The sequence below is a fragment of the Amblyraja radiata genome, chromosome 23 (assembly GCF_010909765.2).
Source record: "Amblyraja radiata isolate CabotCenter1 chromosome 23, sAmbRad1.1.pri, whole genome shotgun sequence".
Lineage (NCBI taxonomy): Eukaryota > Metazoa > Chordata > Chondrichthyes > Rajiformes > Rajidae > Amblyraja > Amblyraja radiata.
In genome coordinates, this window is record NC_045978.1 from 30,939,128 (window position 1) to 30,961,139 (window position 22,012).

The 22,012-nt window shown below is 38.5% G+C and overlaps 1 long non-coding RNA gene across 1 annotated transcript; it reads left to right on the forward strand.

Annotated features, from left to right (window-relative positions):
- The first annotated feature begins 1,285 nt into the window (after positions 1-1,285).
- LOC116986429 lies at positions 1,286-14,688 on the forward strand. The gene is made up of 2 exons (XR_004415478.1): positions 1,286-1,865; positions 3,168-14,688. It is a non-coding gene; the product is annotated as an uncharacterized LOC116986429 (long non-coding RNA).
- Positions 14,689-22,012: the final 7,324 nt, after the last annotated feature.

The window sequence follows — 22,012 nt, forward strand, 5'->3', positions numbered from 1 at the left end:
CCTGTATTGAAAGCAATTCATGGAGCTGTACTTTCCAGCTTGCAAGGGAAAAAAAACTCCATAGACAAGGGATAAAATATTATCTGCTATTTGCAGTAGTGGAGCTGTTGTGTGGTGCAGATGTGTCTGGTATAAAATCAGTCACAAGAATAAGCCTGGGACCAATAATGAAGATCAGAAATCCTCCTGCATTTGGAGCATGTTGCAAAAATATTGTATAGATTATAGCTCACAGGGGAAAGGTGAAACTTGGTTAGTTTTACAGCTGTGCACTTACATTTTTAAACCCTGCTCACATGCTTCCTTTCAAAACTGAACAGCTGGTTGCTGTGAACAAATAAATCAGCACTCTCGTTACCCCCAATGCTGCATAGAGAATCTGACATTTTAAACGCAAGGTTTCCTCTAGTCTCATTCATGGGCATTTATCTCTGGAGACCGATGTCTGGTGCTTGGGTCTGGAGAAGCTCTCTTGGTCAGTTATCACCGGTGACCCTGGTGACTTCTCTTGAGACTGGCATTATGCGGCTCTGATAGGAAGTCCTACACTAGATTAGTGCTCACTAGCGCAACTCTGATGAGTCAGGGGAAACTTCCACAGAACTCCACCCAAACTGATCTTCACACACTGTAGGGTTACCAGCTGAGCCCTACTATCAGACACAAGCGCAGTCACAACCATCAAGACCATTATTAAATACTGTGCCATTGTTATTGAGAGAAACATCATTACATGCTAACGAACACGTGACCAACCTGGTGGTCTTGCAGCTTAAAATAGATCATTGTTCCCGTATTGTTTCTCTCCAAAGAGAGAGAGAAAGAGGAAAAAAAAGATCAGTTCCATTTAAAATCCCACCTTTTTAAAGTGTTTCTATTGTCTTCTTCAGCAAAAGAAAAATTCAACAGATTCAACCCGGTTTCTGTCGATATCTATTATTATATCGATGCTTACCATACATAGTAGGGACCTACTGAATCACTGGGGCACTTTAGTGGTAAGATGAGATACCTCTTTATTTGGCCTGGCTAAAAATAGCAGTCAAATGGCAGTCAGAACTCTACAGGACAAGTAGTCAATGGACTGAAAGAGGGATTGAACTCGAAATACTCCAGGTTCGGCAATCTGCAGCTGACAGGCTATTTTTTGCCATGGTTGACTAAATATGGTCAGGGAGGGAGCGACATTGAAGAGACTAGTTGTCGGTAGTGCATGTTTCAGATGCTTAGCTGGGTATATAAGTACGAGAAATGTGGTCCCACTTTCTGATTAGAAAGTGTTCTCAGCAGCCCCCTCCTGTGTGTGTGAGTGCTGACCTCTGCTTCTGTCTGACCTCTGGAGGGGAGAAGGTAGCCTCTACGCTCGGTGCAGCTCAGATATGAATCAAGGTGTTCTGTGCTGCAGCATCCATTCAAGCAATGGTTGCCTCTCCTAAACTCCTGAGTTTTGTCCTTCAGTGTGTGGTCTGCCTCTCTTTCTCACTGTCCCTGTCTCTGTCTGTCTGTCTCTCTCTCTCCCTCTCTCTCTCTCTCTCTCTCCTCCTCCTTCTCTGCCTTCAGCTATGGCGTGTCATACCTTTTAACACGCATCAACGTGACACAGTTCACTCTGCAGCAGGATGGGAAGAGTTAGGGGCTGCTAAATTCAGAAGGAATTTCTACATCTGAGGACTAACACTATCACAGGGCCCCCGTTCTCTGCATAAGAGATTGGCTATGTGAGAAGGCTGACGGCTGCTGCATGAAGTGCATTATTACCTCGTGATACTGTGACCCTCCTCTATGCATCTCTAACTATCCAAAGCTGATTCAGCTTTCAGCGACTGCTCTGGTGACACAACTGCTGTAACAGAATCTCTGATCTGGTATGTCTCTCTCTTCTTTCTTTCTCCTCTAACTGCAATTGCGCCTGACAGTGGGGTTTCGTTGACCCCCTCGCCCATGCAACCTGCTCCCGTGTCCGTCGGTCTGTGTGTCTGTATCTGTGCATATATTCTGGTGTGATAGTGGGAGCCGGTGCGTGTGTGTGTGGGAATGTACGAGGTGGTATGGGTTTAATTCTGCCGTGGTGTACTTTGTATTTAAAAAATACTGCAGAGCAAGCAATGGACTGGAATGATCTAAACAGAAATGTGAGACCTCTGGCGTGCGAACACTCTGAAAGGTTAAAAAGCCTTTTATGCTTATTGCTGAGACAGGCTGCTTGTTGGATGCTGAGTGAAGTGATGTAGCAATATAAACTGTGATAAATAACTGCAATAATAATAATAATGACTTCATAATAGTGGATCTTACAATGTGGCTGGGGCTAGTATGGCGTAGTAAAAACTTTCATCCCAAGTCCTGCTTGGAGAATTCTTTAAAAAATGAAGAGTGAAATACAGCAATTAGAGGAGGGGAGGGGAGGGGAGGGGACGGGGGTTAAAGCAGTGGGTGAGGTGGGATGGGTGATTGGTGGGTGGTGGTCAGAGTGAAGGAGATTTCTGTCAGTTTCCTGTTGCTCTCTCGTTATTTGCACGCCTGCTCATACAGTGAGACCATCCACAGGCAGCCCTTAATTTCATTTGTTTCTTGTCGACTGTCCCTCTCGTTTGTCAGATGGCAGTGGCATGTGGCACCCACACCTCGCTGTGGTCCCAATGCCTTGTGAAATTTCCAATGGTGCTGCCCAGCCTCTGAGTAGAATGCAGTGCAGCCGAACTACCTTGACTCCTGAGGAAAGTTAGTGCCTTTGTGAATAGACACCACTTTCCCACAAGTTTCCCCGGCAATATGAGCTACTAAGAATGGCATAACAGCGAAGGGAACCAAAACAGCAGAGCCTTTTGGAAAATTAACATTTTTCCACCGGTTTTAGATGATTACTGCCAAAGTTTGCTTAAAAAGCACCAACCCCACCCACACCCTAGTAGTTTAGATCCAAAGAATGTGTGGAACTAAAATTCATTAACACTAAGACATTTGCTTTGCATTTGCCTGTAAATTGGTATTGATCTGTGAGCCTTGGACGAAATAGCAGTCAACAAAGCAGGTGAGTGGATGAGCAGAGCATACCATTACAGCAATGCTGAATGAGCATTAAGTGCCCCGTGTGACCTCTTGCTTTTGCCTTAGTGCCTAAATCCTGCCCATAATAGCCTTTTATTCAGTCTGATCATCATTTTCAGCATCGCCACTCTGGCCACATTGTTAGGGGAGGTTTAAAGCTCAGCCCAGAATGACTGTGCAGCAGACAGAGAAAGACAGAGGCGGAGAATGAGCGACTGAAAGCAGAGGATGGGACTTGAGATCACGAGGGGCCAAGCTGGTTCTCTGCACGGCCTTTTGAATTCTTTATTTGTGGGGAAACCTCACTATCTAACAGCGGCTTGCAAGTGAACTGTCAGCGATGGCAACAGATGTGTGCCATGGCATCGCCAAGTCTAAAAGTGTACTTACCCTGCAATCAAGAAATGATCCTGGGACCAACAGTCCAAAAAAAAAGACTTTTACCATCCTAATCTATGGAATTTGCACTTTAACATAGGTAAGAAAATAATATTTTTTACTCTAAACTGCGTTATGAATAATACGTTTGGACAATTAAAAAGCTTCTTTATTGATCTCAGCATGAATTAAAATTTGCAACATGTCACGACTGCAGTAATGTCCTTTAATTAAAGCGTTGTCAACTGTAGCAATTTCCCCTATCATTTCTCCCCCTCCTCCTCCTACCAAACTCTAATGCTTACTAATCCATGGCAAATATGTGAAACAAACTGTGTTTCCCTGGTGTCGCTTCTTTAACATTGGTGTTCAAAGCAAAATGGAGGGGAGAAAAGCACTTTTAACTGCTGCTTTAAATTTGTTGCATGCAACCCAGATCCTGGGAGCACGGATACTGAATCAGCATTTTTACTTACATGAAGGCAGCGCATCGGGCAATGACCTATTTGGAGTACATACTTCTTTATATGCCCATATGAACCTTACAAGCTATGGAATGTAAAGAAGTATGTATTTCTTTTAGGGGATATTCATCGGAGAAGAGTGACCATTCAATAGAGGGGGGAAAAAAAATCTTGTCTGACAGGGCTGCCTGAATGTGGAGTCAATTGATGAGGTTGTTGTAGTGCATGCATTGTTCCGTCACTTTTCCTGTGTCAGCAGGTGGAATTGCTCATCAGGACATTAAATATTCAATATGCTGACTGCGGCAGTGCTTTGAAATGCAAGGCTGGAGGAGAGCTTTCTGTCCACATTTGTTTTAACAAACCAAAATCAAAATGGAATTCATTTTATTTATTTTGTAAAGAAGTACTATCAAGTGCATTGCATTTAGTCAGGCAGTCACACAAGACTTCATGTTGCAGGAAGGCGTTCATCTTCAGATAAGTCTAGTAGATTGCTTCCTTTCTTTTGGCAAAATAAAGAATGTATTTAAATATGTTTCTTTCTCCCCAACAAATGCCAGTGATTATTTTTTACATTTTTCAATTATCATCATCAAAATTGACAAATGAAAAATTTTCAGCTAATTTTCAGTCAAATATTTTGCAAATAGGATCTTCTTTTTCATTTCTAAATTTCAAAGATCTTTGTCAATGTGTTTCTCAGAACGAAATGCGATAAGGGAACACAGACTTTATAACAATGCAACATTTCAACCATGATTACATTCGAATGAACTTCATTGGCTGTAAAGCGCTTTAGGTTGTAATGAGGTTGAGACAGGTTCTACCATAATGCAATTTTATGATTTGTTGGAAGCCACATGCTTCAAAAGACTAATCTCAATTTGATGCGCCTTATATCCATAGGAAAAAGTTTTGCTATCGGTTTTAGAAATTTAAGATTTAAACAACTATGTAGATTTTAACTATCTTCCCTTTTATTGGTGCCTTTGAGAGTAAACTGTAAACGAGTGGCCTGGATCATTTTTTAATTTTAAATTACAATTTGCGAATAGTGGATTATGCATCAATTAGACATCGAACAAAAACTGTAAATTGAAATATGGTATGCTATTCTTATTAAATTTGTGCTACCATGCTACAAATGAGATATTTTTTGTTAATGTTTCACATACGTTTTTAATACATTTTGCTTTCATTATGCATGGCTATGTGTGCATCTTAGAAATTATGCCTAATAATAAATCGTCCTCCAATCGTAACGGTTTAGTCAGCAAGAGACTATTTAGCTACAAATGAACACTACTAATAATTGCTAAAGCAAGGTAATAAGATATTAAAATGCATCAAAGGAAAATAATACTTTTGCGATATAATGTTGAGGAACCGCAATTGCGCTTTGAAGTTGATGACTTTTGGGAAAGGTCAGGGGGTGTAAAAGTTGTTGATTAGTCAGTCGTCATGTGATACATGATCCTCAGGAGAATCCCACTGAAGTTAAGTCCTGCAGAGGAACTTTGGCAGCAACAGGTGTAAAGCAGGCTAGCTTGAGAACTTTCTGCAGAACCAAGGGATGACCTTTGCTGAGTGAGACACAGAGGCATTGTGGGTCAGATTGAATCCAACGTGTCAAGCTCAGTTGCAGAAAACAAGCCTGCATTCTTGGCTAAGGGCTCAGTCCATTTGACCACTGCAGATTTGAATAGCGTTTTATGACCATGTTGGGTGATTAGCTTAATAAATGTTATCTACCGCTCAATGTCAGCTCCACTTAGAATCTGTGCTCTTTTCAGTAACCAAGTAGAAATTACAGCCACTGAGGTATTTCTTTCTTAACTTTATTCTCTAAATTGCCAATTAACACAGGATTTTTAATTCAGATATGGGCAAATATATCCAAAATAACCGCAACAGGTATCTTGCCCTGTCCACTGCTTTTTCATATATAACCACTAAAGTTTAAAGAGTTTTATCTTTAGTTGAAAGCATTAGTGAAAATTAAAGCTCACCTTAATTTGGAATCGAAAGCATGTTGGGAATAAATCACAACAAGGTGCCCTTTTAAAATGTATTTAAAATAGAACAAGAGTCGCCTTTTCAATGAATCTTGCTTGGCAAAGTAACAATCTGCAAATTTTAGTATTTACAAAAGATAAAATAGCTTACAATACAAATTTAATAGCTCGACTATCAAAGGCAGTAACCATTTTATTGGATAAGTGTTTAAAACCCTAGACATGGCTCCAGTAAAAGCATTAGTGAATGGCGCATAAGCAATCTCATTTTAAACTGTCGTCCTGAAGTGAAAAATGTTGTGTTGAGAAGTAAACCTCTATTAAGCATGATTAGATTGACCCAAAGGACAGATACTTCAGCAGCATGTATCAGGGACCAATCACTTCTCTCCCAACAGGATGGAGAATTGCATAATATTTTTTGATTTCAATAGAAAGAGCGCAAAGGAAATTAGTTACACATGTTCAAAATTTTAGGATGTGAAGGTTTGGTGTAGAATACCCGGGGTTATCAGAGGTGTGCATTTTACATATGGTAAAAGGTTAGTGAAAGAAAACGTTAGCTGCCGCCTTAGCATAAATTGGGAGTACAGTACCTGGGTCAACAAATCAAAGAAATCTGCAGAGTCAGAGTTTGGGCTGTGCACGTCCTATTGCAGAAAGATTAGCACTGCACTGCAGTATCTCTTTATGCGTCTGACACTGGCCTGGCTATTTAATCTTGCCCTATTTCCACAGTTATATGTGGATAAAAAGTAGGGAAGAGGGCAGCTGGTCCCTCAACGATATTCCACCACGCTAGTGTGATTGCGTCACTCTCTTCTGAGCAGGGCCTTCTCTATCAGTGCGATTAACTTTTCCCTTCCCCCCCTCTGCACACACCCTCCCCTCAATGCACTCCCCCCTCCCAAAAGGTGCAGAAGCCTGAACATTTGCTGACAGCGATGTAACTGAAGGATTTATTTTCTCTTTGGGGGTGGAAGCCTGATTGACGTTCCAAACAGATGCAGCGTTTTATGAAGTGCTCATCTGCCTGCGCAAGAACCTCACCATGCCCTGATATGGGCAGCGCATGGAAGTGCCCTGTTGTCTAAATAAGCACCTCAGCAGTTCAATGTGTCCAAGAACGCCATGACAGCTGATATAAATAGTCTTCATTCTCAGCTGCCCTCTGTGCCGAAATCACACTTAACTAACCCTTGTAATGGAAGAGGGAGATGCTTCTCGTGGTAACCAAATGTAGTAATGTACAGTGATTGGTAGATGAACAGCTGGGTAAGATAAATCTAAAATATTCCTGTTGTTGGCAACCATCCTTCAATTTAAAGCTGTCCGAATGCTCTTTATATATATCTATACTATGCCTTCCCTTTGCATTCCCTGTTAATTATCTAACCAAATCAGCAATATCGGGATTATAAGCTCTAAAATAACAGCTTACTTTCTAATGAACAACTATCGCTCGTGGCCTTAACTGATTTATACCACACAACTGGAATTATACATAGAATTACAATGCCTTAACCCAGGGTGAAATTGTACATGTCTTGAACCTTTACAAAGTGGAAGTAACAATGTTGTTTAATTTACACTTTGTGATCCTGCAATAAGTCTTATTTAGTGTGATTATATGATTATTTTTTTTTAAATCATATAAATAAAACAATTTATTTTAGAGCCATTAGTTTTAATGTTAGAATTAGATGCTGGGTGGAATTGTGGCTCAAGTGACCATGCAACAAAATATTTAACTGCTGGATTTTCCTCTTTGGGCAAATTTCACTTCATCCAAGTAGCTACTTTTTATATATTCATTTAAACAGTACAAGTCCTATCCGATGGTCAAATGTTGACCTAATAAGGAACTCTGAATATATTCAGTATTGCACATTGGGCATACTAGAGTAGATTTGCAGGATCATTCCTCACTTAAGCCATTTGAAGTCAATATTCTTTCTCATTGATTTGGTTCAATCCTACAAGTGTTTTTTTTTCAAATGAGATTTTAAGTGAAGAATTAATATTTTATCAGAGCATCTTCCTCATTAAATAATTGAATTTGGTGTGTCAAAGGTTTCTGGCTTTTATTAACTTAATAATATTTTCCAATCCCAGTTTGCATGAATAAAACAAATGCTGTTGCTGTTTCAAAGTTAAAGGATTTATTGTCTTAGATATGAGGCTCATCACCATATTCAGAAAATGATGGCTTGTTTTATACATTTAAACTTAATATAACAAATACTGAGAATATTAATGATAGGAAAGACCTCAAAAAACAACAATGTTTGTATCTGTATTTTAAACAAAACTGAAAAGTTGAATTCACCTTTGGCTTCAAGAATTCAGTGAGGGTGAGTAATATTGGATGGCCACTCAATTAACAACAAACATTCCACATTGGTTATTTTGAACTGAAAGATTAAATATATATTTTTCAATAAATGCTAAAACCAAAAACTCCACAGATCCATTTCATGTTTTACTATTAACACATTGTGTTTTCATTTGCACTGGAAATGTTTCTGATGACTCCTAATTGATAATATAATTATGACTTCAATATAAAAAGTATGTACAGTACAAAATGGATGAATGCAGAAAACACTTTTTGCTCTGCTTTTTCTATTAAATTAAGTAATTAGAAATGATGGCAAAAACTAAAATCTTTTAAACGAAGATCTTGTCTCCAAATTGTTAGTATTCAATCCTAAATGTAACAAAGCATCTAACAACCAAAGCTTTAAATAATGAATAAGATATGCCATAAAACACATGCAAACTTACAAATATATTTTCCATAACAGCTCATCGAAACTTACAGATATCAAATTATTAATTAAGGGAAATATAATTTAGAAACACTTTCATATTTATTTTATTAATAATAGCAATTATGTATTGTATCTCAAAGAATAAAAGGTGCAGTGGATCAAATGTTTCCCATCCCCTTTTGTAATTACATAAAATTATAAATTAGTATAAAATAATTATAAAAACATGGCAATAACAGATAGTTTTTTTATTAGCAAAATTACTGGACTCTGCTCTAGTATCAGAGATTACTGCTAGTGTACAATATACTTTGAAGATAAATTCAAATTTACAACCAGCCCGAATGCAACCAATGTGTAGGAAAGAACTGCTGATGCTGGTTTAAATTGCAGTTAGACACAAAATGCTGGAGTAACTCAACGGATCAGGCAGCATCTCTGGAGAGAAGGAATTAATTACTTTTCGGGTCGAGACCCTTCTTCAGACCGAAAACAACCAATGTTGACATCAAATTCTGAATCTTAATTGTTATCTTATTGACATCTGTAATGTGTATTTAATGTGCATCTAAAATAATAAGGGAACCCAAAACTATCAGATGTCAAAATACGCAGTATGATAGTTAGGATATAAAGATGAAAGGAAGCTAACAATTTGAAAGTCTAGATATGAGCAACGATTTTAACATCAATTTAACTGTTGAATAAGAACAAGAGGTGGAAGAGTATGATTTAACTCACTCATCATCAACACAAAGATCTATTTCTGAAACTTATTACGTGAGACTCCAATGTAATTGTGGGAAGTGTAAACAGTTTAATCAAAATATGAATGGATACCCATGCATGCACAGAAAATACTAGTGAAAAATATAGATGAAACCAAAAGGTTAAAACCAGCTCTTTGTTGATCTTGTGCCAATGTAATTATGAAATCAAGATGACAACTTTCCCGGCCCTGATTATTTAGCCGTGTGCTGACTATCGAGGAGTGTGATCCACTTTGAAATTTCCATCCTGCCCATTTCATTTGCTTCTATTCAGCGTCTTTCGCTGGTGTAAAGCTTAAACAAGAACAGGACAGCACAGAGATTTCTCACCCCTGCTGGGTTACAAGACAGATGATTCAAAGCACCACGTGAAATAATTCTACACTGACAGTCATATCTTTATATTTATTTATAGTCAGACTTGTAATGTGGTTTTCAACAAATGTACAGTTAACATAAAGCATCAATTTCCAAAGCAATCACAACAAATTAACAAACAGTTATTATCACTATAAAATATCACACTTAAATAAATATTATACTTCTCTGCCTTCACATTTTGTTTATTGGTTGAGAATTTGTGGGCCACAAATCAAAGATACTATTTAGTTATTTTAATGTTGTTAGTTGTCATTATAATACTGTCATTTTAAGTGATTTTAATTTGTTTTATTTGGATGAAATGAAAAGATATATAACCGACTATTTAATTCCTTGCATCAACAGATAATTGTCGAATGAGAGATTATGATTATTTTATACTCACCTGATTTGGGAAGAATGAGAGCTGATTTCATTAAGGCTTCCAAGCTTCTGGGATGGATTGACAGGGCAGAATACTGAGAAGCTATTTACTCAGCCTGGACTGTAAACATTAGCGGTGCTGTTTCCAGATAAGTGATCATCTATTTAGAAGTAAGTTAAGACATTTTTTCACCAGCGATAGTAGATCGTTGTAACTCTCAACTGCAGAGGGACATACTCAGTCACTGAAAGTGTCCAAGGCCACAATCAATAGCTGTTTGGGCACAAAAGTAATCTGGGGTTTATGGTGTAGGGGCTGGAAAGTGGAATCATGGTATGGAATCAGCCATATTATAACTAACTACACAGTCTCCTTTTGTATGAATCAAGATTAGAATATCTGTCTCAGAGAATGCACAGAACGAAAATCTAATCAAAATCAGAAGGGGGATTCCCTACAATAGTTACACTGAATGAATTAGTGATGAATAAATTGTAACCTGGTAACTCCCCAGGGAAGCAATCGCAGTATAAAAGGGTGTAATTCACAAAGTGACAAAATTAGGAGAGAGGAATTTTATTGGGGAACAATAACTCTCAAATTTTGTGTTTGTTACTTTTTATTTCTCATTGATATTCTTGCTAATGCAGAATTTACCGATTTTTTGCAGATACAATCTTAGAAATCGGAAAGAAGCATCTTCATGATGCATCTTCTGATGTTTAATCCACTGTCCTCACATGTTTCTTACAATTGTAAAAATATCATCTTCACTATTCCCTATTAGAAATTACTCTTTAATCTTCTACTGCCACCCTTTAAAATTGTCCATTCCAAAACAACACGCTGCAGATCCAAATATTTCTCCATATTATTCCTTGAGTCGTAGAGTCATACAGAGTGGAAACAGGCCCTTTGGCCCAATTTGCCCACACCGACCAACATGTCTCATCTACACTAGTACAACCTGCCTGCGATTGGCCCATATCCCTCTAAACCAAACCTATCCATGTACCTGTCCAACTGCTTCTTAAACATTTCAATAGTACCTGCCTCAACTACCTCCTCTGGCAGCTTGTCCCATACACCCACCACCCTTTGTGTAAAAAAGTTAGCCCTCAGTTTCTTATTAAATCTATTTCCCCCTCACCTTAAATCTATGTCTTCTGGCTCTCGATTCCCCAACTCTGGGCAAGAGACTACGTTTACCCAATAATTCCTCTGGTAATTCTGTAGATTTTCAAAAATCCAAGTTGTCTAGTTACCAGTCGCCCTATGAGTGAAAAGCCTTTACCCAAATTTACCCTGCCCCAACTGCTGATAACATGGTTTGCATTAATTCTAGGATTAATTCTAACTTCTCTGGTCACCCCATGCTCTAAGATTATTCCATTAATAGCTCAAAATATCCATACATCATTTACTCATGCTCCTAATGGTGACGCCGGAACACCAAAAGACCTGAATATGGTCAATGCTCTATCTGTTAAACTTGCTCTTGGTTGTGATATATTACACAAGGAAGTCATTTACCTATTTTATAAAAATCAGTTTCACTATTACTTCTACTACAACAGAGGCCAGCAATGGAGATGTGATAGGCCACAGAGCTTAGAACAATACAGCACAAGACCAGGCCTATCGGCCCACAATGTCTGTGCCGAACATGATGCCAAGACCATTTCTTATCTACCTGCACATAATCCATATCCCTCTATTCCCTGCATAAACATATGCCTATACAAAAGTCTCTTAAATATCATATCAGCTATCAACCCTGGCAGCAAGTTCCAGGCACTCATCACCCTCTGTGTAAAAAAGGTTACCTCACACAATTCCTTTCAACTTTGCCCCCTCACCTTAAAGCTAATCCCTTGCGTAATAATTTATTCATAGCAAATTTTGTAATAATGTGGCTATAGCTTCTAAATTCACCTAGAGGTGTGTTCTATGAAACCAGTAAGCCAACTCATTATGAAGCGTCAGCTGTATATTTAATGTTCTTAATTGATTAATAGCGCTAAATGATTGATAGTTTTCAGAAATCTGGGCATTTTCCAAATGTTCCTCTCCTCCTTTTGCAGAGAATTTCACTTCCAATTTGCACATAAATTACATCTTATCAAATAAGAAAAGGCTGCTGACTCATCCTTCAAGGGTCGCTAGATACCTAAAATGAAAGAAACTACCTTTATCAGTCAATGCTAAATGTACAGAAAATTATTAAGTTTAAAACACCGTGAAATGGCAGCATTATCAAAAGTGGAGATAAATTTTAAACCACGAAAATTATAACTCAATTATCTGTTGTTGCACTTAAATAGAAACCTCTTTTACGTAATGTTTTTAAACATTGTAATGCATTGGAACTTCTTAACTTGGCAATGGCTGTATATTTACCTGTATTGTGCCTATCTCTAATTTTAATCGAAGTTAATCTGTTAAAATATACCTTATTTTCATGCAGTTATTGTGGCAGGTACAGTTCAGTGGTTGAAAAAGGTATCTTCTGTATGAGATTGAGATCCACAACAGAAAAGTGAGCTCTCACTTGCTCATAATTCCACTTTCATATTCTTAATCACGTACTCTTGGCCTTGGAAGTCACTGCAATGCACCTGCTCTTTCATCACCACTTTTGAAATCTTTGCCCAGCAATATCTTCAGTATCTCTTATTCGTGATTTTTTTGGCATCTTGCCTTCCTCACTCTCGACTGAATTAAAGAAGCAAGGAGTGCAGGTTTGCTCAATATTTAACGGGCTTAGTCATCCAGATGTACATAAGGAAGAGAAGCAAGACTAGGCCATACAGTTCTCATTGAGTCTGCTCTGCCATGGCTGACCCTGTGTGTCAAGTCCATTTCCACAGATGACTTCCTGTCTATTAATTTCAATATGTACACATTTTTCATCCAATCGATTTCTAAAGGTCACCATTTATCCTGCATCATGTTGATATTGTAGCTTGATTGGAGAAATACAAAGAAATAATGACACTGTCTCTTTTTTAATTATTCAATTTATTGCAATTTGCCTGTCCTCATTTTTGTACATTTCTTCTACCTTCTGTTTGGATGGAAGAGAGGTAAGACAGTGACAATATTCGGCATGCGATTGGATAATGTTGATTGAAAATTCGTCTTGCTACCTCTAAATTTCTAGATGTTTTAATGCTGCTGGATATTTATGATGTATATGGAACATTCTAACATTCATCAGAGGTGTTGATGGGATTTGCTAAAGGTGCTGATAGTCCAAATGGATTTGCAGAAAGGAAACTTTTTTGCATTCAACAATATAGATTGGAACCCTCTATTCTGACACCTAGCCAGACTGGACAATGGAAACTGCCCCAAATCATCTTCCTCTGTGCAGGAGAATTGTTCTTCGCACATGTGGTGGAACAGTTGTGGGTAACAAGAGGTAAAAGATTCTGAGAACTGTCTGTACTCCAAACTTTTCTCAAGTCAGAATTACTGTTAACTGAGGCTGATAAAAGTGCACTAAAAAGTTAAATAACTACAGATTAGTACTGTACAAATATTAGTCAATTTTAGATCTTTGATAGAATTGGTTAATTAGTACATGTTCAAAAACCTGCTGAACCTTGTGAGTTACCAGACCAAAGAATGCCAGAGCAGAGAGTTTCAGCCTGTATTCCTAATCTTTTCTTTCAGCCCATGGGTAGAAATAGGAGAATAAACACAGCCAATATTCAACTTTTTAGTTTATAATAACTGTGGTGGTTAAGCCTTTAGGTGGCATGTAAAAACCTATTAAAAATAAGATTGAGAGCAATAAAATACAAATAGAAATGACAGTAATTGGCTTACAATACCGGTAAAAGGTTGACCAGGCTAAAATGTCATCAGTACAATTGATGAGCTCTATCATTGTTTTAAGTGGCTCTGAATTTGCATGCATGAACTGTGGTTAATAAATGATAATTTGATTCTTTTCTGTTTTAAATGTGAATGCATCTTTTTGTATAAATTGATAAATCAATATTTCAGATAAATATTTGACATTTCTTGAGCCAAATGCTTTGCTAAAGCTGGTAAAATGGAACCAAATCAACTCTTCTATGGATTTGGTCCCCTTCAACCAGCTGTAGCTGTGCATTGATCGCCTCAGCATGAGCAGGAGACGGAAAACTGGCCCGAGCTGAACCTGCCAACGAAAGCTGAAGATAAACCGCTTTGAAGACATTTTCAATAGGGAAATGATGATGCTTGACATCTGCAAATATATCATGCACATGTAAACTGTTAGGCTGCATCCTAGTCATCAAGCAGGTCTGCACAAAGCTAAGAACATATGGAAAGAGAAATCTTTATCCTGGCATTTCCTTCTGAGGTTTTTTTTCCCCAAACATGAGAATCATGATGCATCAAAGCAATATATTTTTATGTAGCTGGCTTGTAATATTAGTTAATCGATACATGTACAAGTTGTGTGTTGATTATATAAATAAATGGTTTAATCTCTTCTCTTTGATTCACTGGATTCACTACAACATTGTTGTTTCTTCATTATTACTAGTCGAGAGTTCTTCTACTGCAACCCCTCCATCCCCACTGCCATGTACATCGAAGTGGGGATTATAAGTTGCACATAGGCCATCCAGTGTCTGCGTTAGCTGTTCCAGGAGAGATGTAATGTGTTGAGGTACAGATTCGAGCTCCCTCATTCTACCGATCTCCACTTCATAACATTACCTCCCCTTGCATCACTTTCCCGTTTCTTTTAACACCCACATTATGACCTCACCAAATAACAATTGCTGCTTCAGCAGCAATTAGAACTGAATTAGAGTTAGTTTTATGGCAAGGATTCACGCTAAATTGAAATGTGATAGCTTAAGCCAGCAGACAAGAGGTCAATGACCCATCAGTCTACCGAAGCTGCGTCAAGACTTTAAGAGCCAACGTAACATAACACCAGCCAGTTTATTTTCATCCCAGCCAGCCTTGTCCCGGATAACTGTGAATTCTGGTTCACTTTGCAATGATGAATCAGCAAAGGTAGAACAAAAATGTAACAACGAATGAAGCAATGAGTCTGAAGAAGGGTCCCGAACCAAAACATTGCACCTACCCATGTTCTCCAGAGATCCTGCTTGACCCACTGAGTTACTCTTCCACTTTGAGTGTTATTTTAAGCATTCATTCAACTGACTAAAGGAGACAGTAAATATGTTTTTAAAGCTAAACACGACCTAACCAAATTAATTTCTAGTCCTTTAGGTGCATCACAAACAATGATGAATGTGCGCTGTCTAAATTTCTCTGGCATGTTGGTTATCAGTGCTGGGCACTCAGTTCTAATGCAAGACCCAAAAATAACATTTACGGTGTCAGATGTTGAAGAAAGGACATATCAGGCTTGCTTTGTTCTCATGTTTACATCCAGTACATTTCATCCTTAAATGCGCGACACAGGAGGAACTAATGAATCTAGTAGTTATTTGCAAAGCCCGTATAAAGTTTACCCTCCTTTGCAAGATAAGTTGGCACACCTGTGAAGGTAAATTAACCATGTTTGCAGCAGAGATCCTTGCTTACAAAAAATATGGACGGAACAATCAAAGTCCCCACTGATATGTGCTCTCTTGAATCACTGCTCACTATTGGGAGCCCTTGAACTGGGTTATATATATCTTACATTGCCGGGTTCTAACAATATTGGGTGCTTCATACTTGCACCAATTGTCAATCTCCTATAATGAGAGATCTTATGGATCGCTCCAAGTTAAATCAATCATAAAGTCATAGACCTATCAGCATGGAAACAGGCTCTTCGGCCCAACTCGTCCATGCTTACCAATTTGCCTAAGTATATTGGTCCTACTTGCCTGCATCTGGTCCATTTCATCCAAACCTTTCCCATCCATATACTTGCCCAAATGTGTAGGAAGGAACTGCATATACAGGTTTTAACCGAAGATGGACACAAAAAGCTGGAGTTACTCAGCTGTCTGACACTCTGAGTTACTCCAGCTTTTTGTGTCTATCTTCATGGACCTGTCCAAGTGTATTTTCAAAGTTCTAATTGTACCTGCCTCTAATGTGTCCAGTGGTAGCTCATTCCATATATACTCCATTCTCCGTTTGAAAAGGTTGCCCCTCAGTTCCCTTTAAAATCTTTCACCTTAACCCTATACCATCTACTTTTAGACTTCCCTATCTGGGGAAGACACTTTGGATATTCACCTTATCTGTGCCTCTTGATGATTTTATACCTCTATAACAGTTACCCTTCAACCCCCAATGCTCCAAGAAAAAAACAGCCTATCCACCCCTCTCCTTTTAACGCAAATCTTCCACACCAGGTAATATTAATGTTTTTTGCACCCTTTCCAGTTTCTCATAGCTGTGCGGCCAGGACTGTACACATTACTCCAATGTCTTGCACAGCTGTATCATGATGTCCTATCTCCTGTATTCAATACCCTGACAGATAAAGACAAGCATGTTTGAGAATGGCCATCTCCACTGCCTGTGTAAAATGTTGCAGTTCAAATCGGCAGGCCAGCAAATTCATTAGATGTCCCTCTGCTCAGTTTGTTTCAAATTTCGAAAGCTCGTCCAACTCTCCATATTAACAGTGGCTCGGATTTCGAATGTCTCTCAAGCTTGGTGACAATGCAGACTCAATTTACTATGCAACAGACCTTCCAGCAATACTTCAAATTATAGCAGCAGCAGAACTGAATCTGATTCATGAGGTGTCAAAATATTAAAACAAGGCAAAAAGCGCACTTTGCTCACAAATTCTGACTGTATCATCTCATCTGTAATGCACCCACGTTAGGGCTTGTCAAGGATAAGACATTTTATTTTTATCTGCATTTGTAGGCCAAATATTATTGAGTTTTTTTTTCATTCAATTCACAACACCAACCAATAGCATCTGCTCATAACGGCAACCCATGGGTGAATTCACAAACACGGCAATGAATAATTGTAGCCGATGAAGTGGTCATATTCTGCACTTATAGGCGTTGAAATTACGGCGTGGACATTTACATTACATTACAATATCTGACTTTTGCAGATATAATCGAATTTGCAATTCATTCCACTCCACTAGATTCTTGCCTGCATGGTGAAGACAAAAAATCTACTCCATAAATGTTTGTATCATGGTAGGGCAATTTGTTTTACACTGTGCTGTAGAAGTCACATTCTGCTAAGATAAAAGAGGAGGGAAACAAGTCATTAACCTGGAGTCCAAATCCTATAATCATTTACAATTGTCCTTTGATTGTCTCAAGCAGTTACAATGACTTGTTTTAATCTATGTAGATCAATTCTCCATAGATGCTAGTCTTAAAGCAATAGCTACAGTAAGACAGGCTCCAAAAATCATATTCACTTTTAGGAACATCATAAGAGTTCCTTTACAACTGCACAATACACATCCCGCCTAATTCCTTATTCTGTATCCATAATGATGTATTAACTCCATTAGAAGCATCTATAAAATATTACTCTACCAAGGGCGGCAGGGTGGCGCAGTGGTAGTGTTGCTGCCTTACAGCGCTTGCAGCGCCAGAGAGGATACAACAACCTGTGACTGTGGCACACAGACCCAGACAATGCAACATCTACTGCAATGCCCATTGCTGGATAATCCATGTACTACTGCAGACCTTGCACTTCATACTCCAATAACGCAATGATGTGTACAGCAGTGGCGAGTCACTATATAGCATAAGGACACGAAAGAAGAAGTGCCGGAGAACCGGGTTCGATCCCGACTACAGGTGCTGTCTGTATGGAGTTTGTTCGTTCTCCCAGTGACTGCGTGAGTTTGCTTCGAGGTTTCCTCCTACACTCCAAAGACATGCAGGTAATTGGGTTAACTGGCTAGTTATAAGTGTAAATTGTCCCTTCTGTGTTTCGGATAGTGTTAATGTGCGGGGATCGTTCTTCGGTGTGGGCTCGTTGGGCTGAAGAGCCTGTTTCCGCGCTGTATCTCTAAACAATGGAATCTAGCTTAGAGGAAATCTGAAAACATCCCAGATAAAGGATCAAAAATAATAAATTGACAGAGCGTATTTCAGTTCATCAATTAAATATTTAATTCAATAAAGTAAGCCGATAATGCAAGGAGATCTAAAAGTTGTACATGTTCCAAGATAGAGGCCATAAATAAGAATTATAACGGCCTAATTCTCTAGCTCACACTGAAAGAAGAGCATTTTCTCACGAAGATATCCTGTGCTCTGTGCCTGCATTCGCCCTTCACCAATATTTCTCGAGGTCTGGTACTTTTTGTTAGGTTCTCTCACATCCAGCTACAGCAATGTCATCAGGCTGGCTGAACAGCTAAACACATCACAAACCTGGAAATTGAAGGAAAAAAAAGCTTCTTTAACTGGTTCAATGTTTTACAGAAAGGAAAATAAAGATTATGAGACATGCATGAAGTTAAATGACAACCTATAATATAGCCAAACTTTATATAGGATTTTCAAAGAATTTTGCTGAATCCACACATGGCGATTAGTTCTCTAAGGTTCTTTTATATTATATTAATGCACCAATAAAACATAGTTGCACCCTATACAATAAGGTTTCACATTTTCAGTAATTTTCTTTAACAAGATTACTATGTATGAATATGAGATTCAAGTCAAAACGCTGGTTATGTATTGATTGAATCTGTGAAGGTTGTGGAGAAGCAAGGTATCACTGATGAATGCCAAGAATTGCTGTGTGTTTCAGGGAGTAATAATGGATGGGGACTGATTTGTAGAGTTTCAATAATGGGCACAATTTTCAGGTCAATATTATTACACTAACATAAGACATCATGCCACAAATGTGTAAAAAACTGTAGTGATGATTGGCAAAGAAATTATTCAACTAACAATAAGTAAATCATTTATACTTTGTATAATCATTTGATATAAAAATCATGAAGCATAATGTACTAGCGCCTCAGCATTCACTTTGTTTTTGTGAAATACAGTAACAACTATTCATGTGGCAAGTTTACCATGGAAGGAAAATCTTAAAGCCTTTCATACGAGGATTGCCAAACAAAATTATCACCAAATTGCAGGCATCATTATTTGGAGATTTATCCATCTTAATGAGCATTCAGACTGCCTATACCTCCTCTCTGGACATTCCTATATGGTCCAAGAAATCACAACTTCTTTGCTTCATTCCCTCGGTTTTTCCACTGCAAAAACTGTGAAGAAATATCCCTCTCACCTACCTCCTGTGGCTTCACATGGAGACGACCATGCTGATTTAGTTCAGTTTAGTTTAGAGCAACAGCGTGGTAACAGGCCATTCGATCCACCGAGCCCACACCGACCAATGATCCCTGTGCACAAGCACTATCCTACACACTAGAGATAATTGACAATCTTTTACTGAAGCCTATTCACCTACAAACCTGTACGCCCTTGGAGTGTGGGAGGAAACGGGAGCCTCCCAGGGAAAACCCATGTGGCCTCAGGAGGAACATACAAACTCCGTACAGACAGCACCCGTAGTCAGGATCGAACACGAGTCTCTGGCACTGTAAGACAACACACCGTGCCAACCCAATTTTCTGGAAGGAGACCTATTCTCTCCGTAAACCAACCTTTTATTCTTTTATTCTTAATATACCTGTAGAATCTTTTGGGATTTTCTTTTACCTTGCCTGCCAGATCCATCTCGTGTCCTTTTGCCCTTCTGATTTCCCTGTTAAGTGTACTCATGCACTTTGGTTTGGACTCGGTGGGCCGAGGGGCCTGTTTCTGTGCTGTGTCTCTAAACTAAACTTCTGTATTCAGCGAGGGATTTTCTTTATCCCAATGGCCTAAATCTGAGATATGTCACCTTCTTTTTCCGGACCAGAGCTTCATAGACGGAGAGCTCAAACTCACCAAGCTCAACCCTTCCATTGGGACATCCAAACATTTGATTTTCAGACTTAGGAGACCATTATTAACCAGATTTAGAAAAGTATAGCTCACAAGCAGGTTCTGACTTAAGTAGTAGAAATTGATAAATTATTTAGTAATTTGAGATAATTTGAGATAATTTAGGCTGCCACTCCACATAAAAATTAATACATATTCACACAATTTGGTATCTGCGGAGTAAAGCCATATTTTTCCATGTGCATTTTCTGGCACATGGCAATGATGATTGAATACAAAACCTGGTACAATATTTTGGATGGCCAGTTCTCCTCTTAAAGGTTCATACGTCACAATAGATAGACAAGAGCTATTGAAAGCCACATTGATAATCCATTACATAATTGTGTACAATCTAAAATGGAAGCAAACCTCTAACGTGGATACCATATCTATCCCAGTAGCAACAAATAGTGGGGCAAAGAGCTCTCCAAGTGAAATAGCATGTTTTCCCCATTTCTAACACACTAAGTGAATAATAGATTCTTAAATAAAGCATTTTGACAACTACAAACACTTTGTTTAATTAGAATCTATAACACATTGAATTACCAATCATAACTTCACCAATCCCATCTTAAATATAGAACCAAGAAACTTCAGATGCTGGTTTACCCAACCTAAATTATCTGAGTTCAGGTTCATTTTTTTGAAAGGCATTCATGTTCAGGAGTCTATTTTTGATTGAAAAATACATGGAAATATGCCCACCAGCCCACCAACTCCAAGCTGACCATTGATCACCCTTCATACTAGTCTGTTATCCCACTTTCTCATTCACTCCCTACACACTAGGGCCAATTTACAAAGGACAATTTGTAGATGAAACAGTATTGCTGATTTGATCCGTGTCTGGTTTTGCTGCTATCAACCTGATCCGTAATCTATGTCGGGTTTCCGCACTTCCACCTAGCGGCATGCGGGCAGCCATGTAGCTAGTTCAACTTCTGACTCCGAGCCTAGAGTAATCATTTCAATGGTCTCTGTATGTATTCTGATTAAAGTACTTGTTATGATATATAATGACTCTGTATCAATAGTACTTTGCGCACAATTAATCTACAAACCTGCCGTCTTTGGGATATGGGAGGAAACTAGAGCACCCATAGGAAACCCACACAGTCACAGCGAGAACGTGAAAACCCCATATGGATAGTACCCGAAGTCAGGATCGAACCTGGGTCTCTGGCGCTGTGAGGCTGCCAGCTGCACCTCTATGCCATCCTTTTATCTGGGAATATCTCAATAAGTCTCTGCACAACCCTCAGAGCAGATATCCTCCAAAGTTTACAAGTTTGTTTAATGTTTAATCTACTTGCTGAAAGGAAGAAGAGGAAAAAACATTAAAAAAATCAAATGTTGCATTAACAATTAGATGGTGCTTTTACATGCAAACAAAATGTCATTTACATTACAGTAAATGGTCTACTGAACATTTATCCTGACCATTTCACAAGTTCTCAACATCATATGAACTTCCATGTACCTTTATCTTTCTTTCAGTTTAGTTCCAAGGGCAATATATTGATCATGGTGGCTTTTGTGCTATTTGATCCAGTAGTATGAAAGTTATTGAAATAGCAATCTGGAGCCTAGACTACTGGTCCACGGAGACAAGTTCTAATCTCACCACGGTACATTGGAATTTAAATTCAATTCATTAAGTAAACTTGAAAGATAAAGTCAGAATCCAAAAAGAAACTATTGGATTGTCTTAAAACATGAATTGATTCACTAGGGATAGAACATCAAATTTTACAGCCCTCTTCCTGTTACACATTGTGGCAAGAGGGTGAAGGTAAACACCCAGCACCAACTAAAACTATTAACAACAAATGAATAGTTTGGACAAAATATAATTTTTGAATTGGGCTGTGCCAAATGGA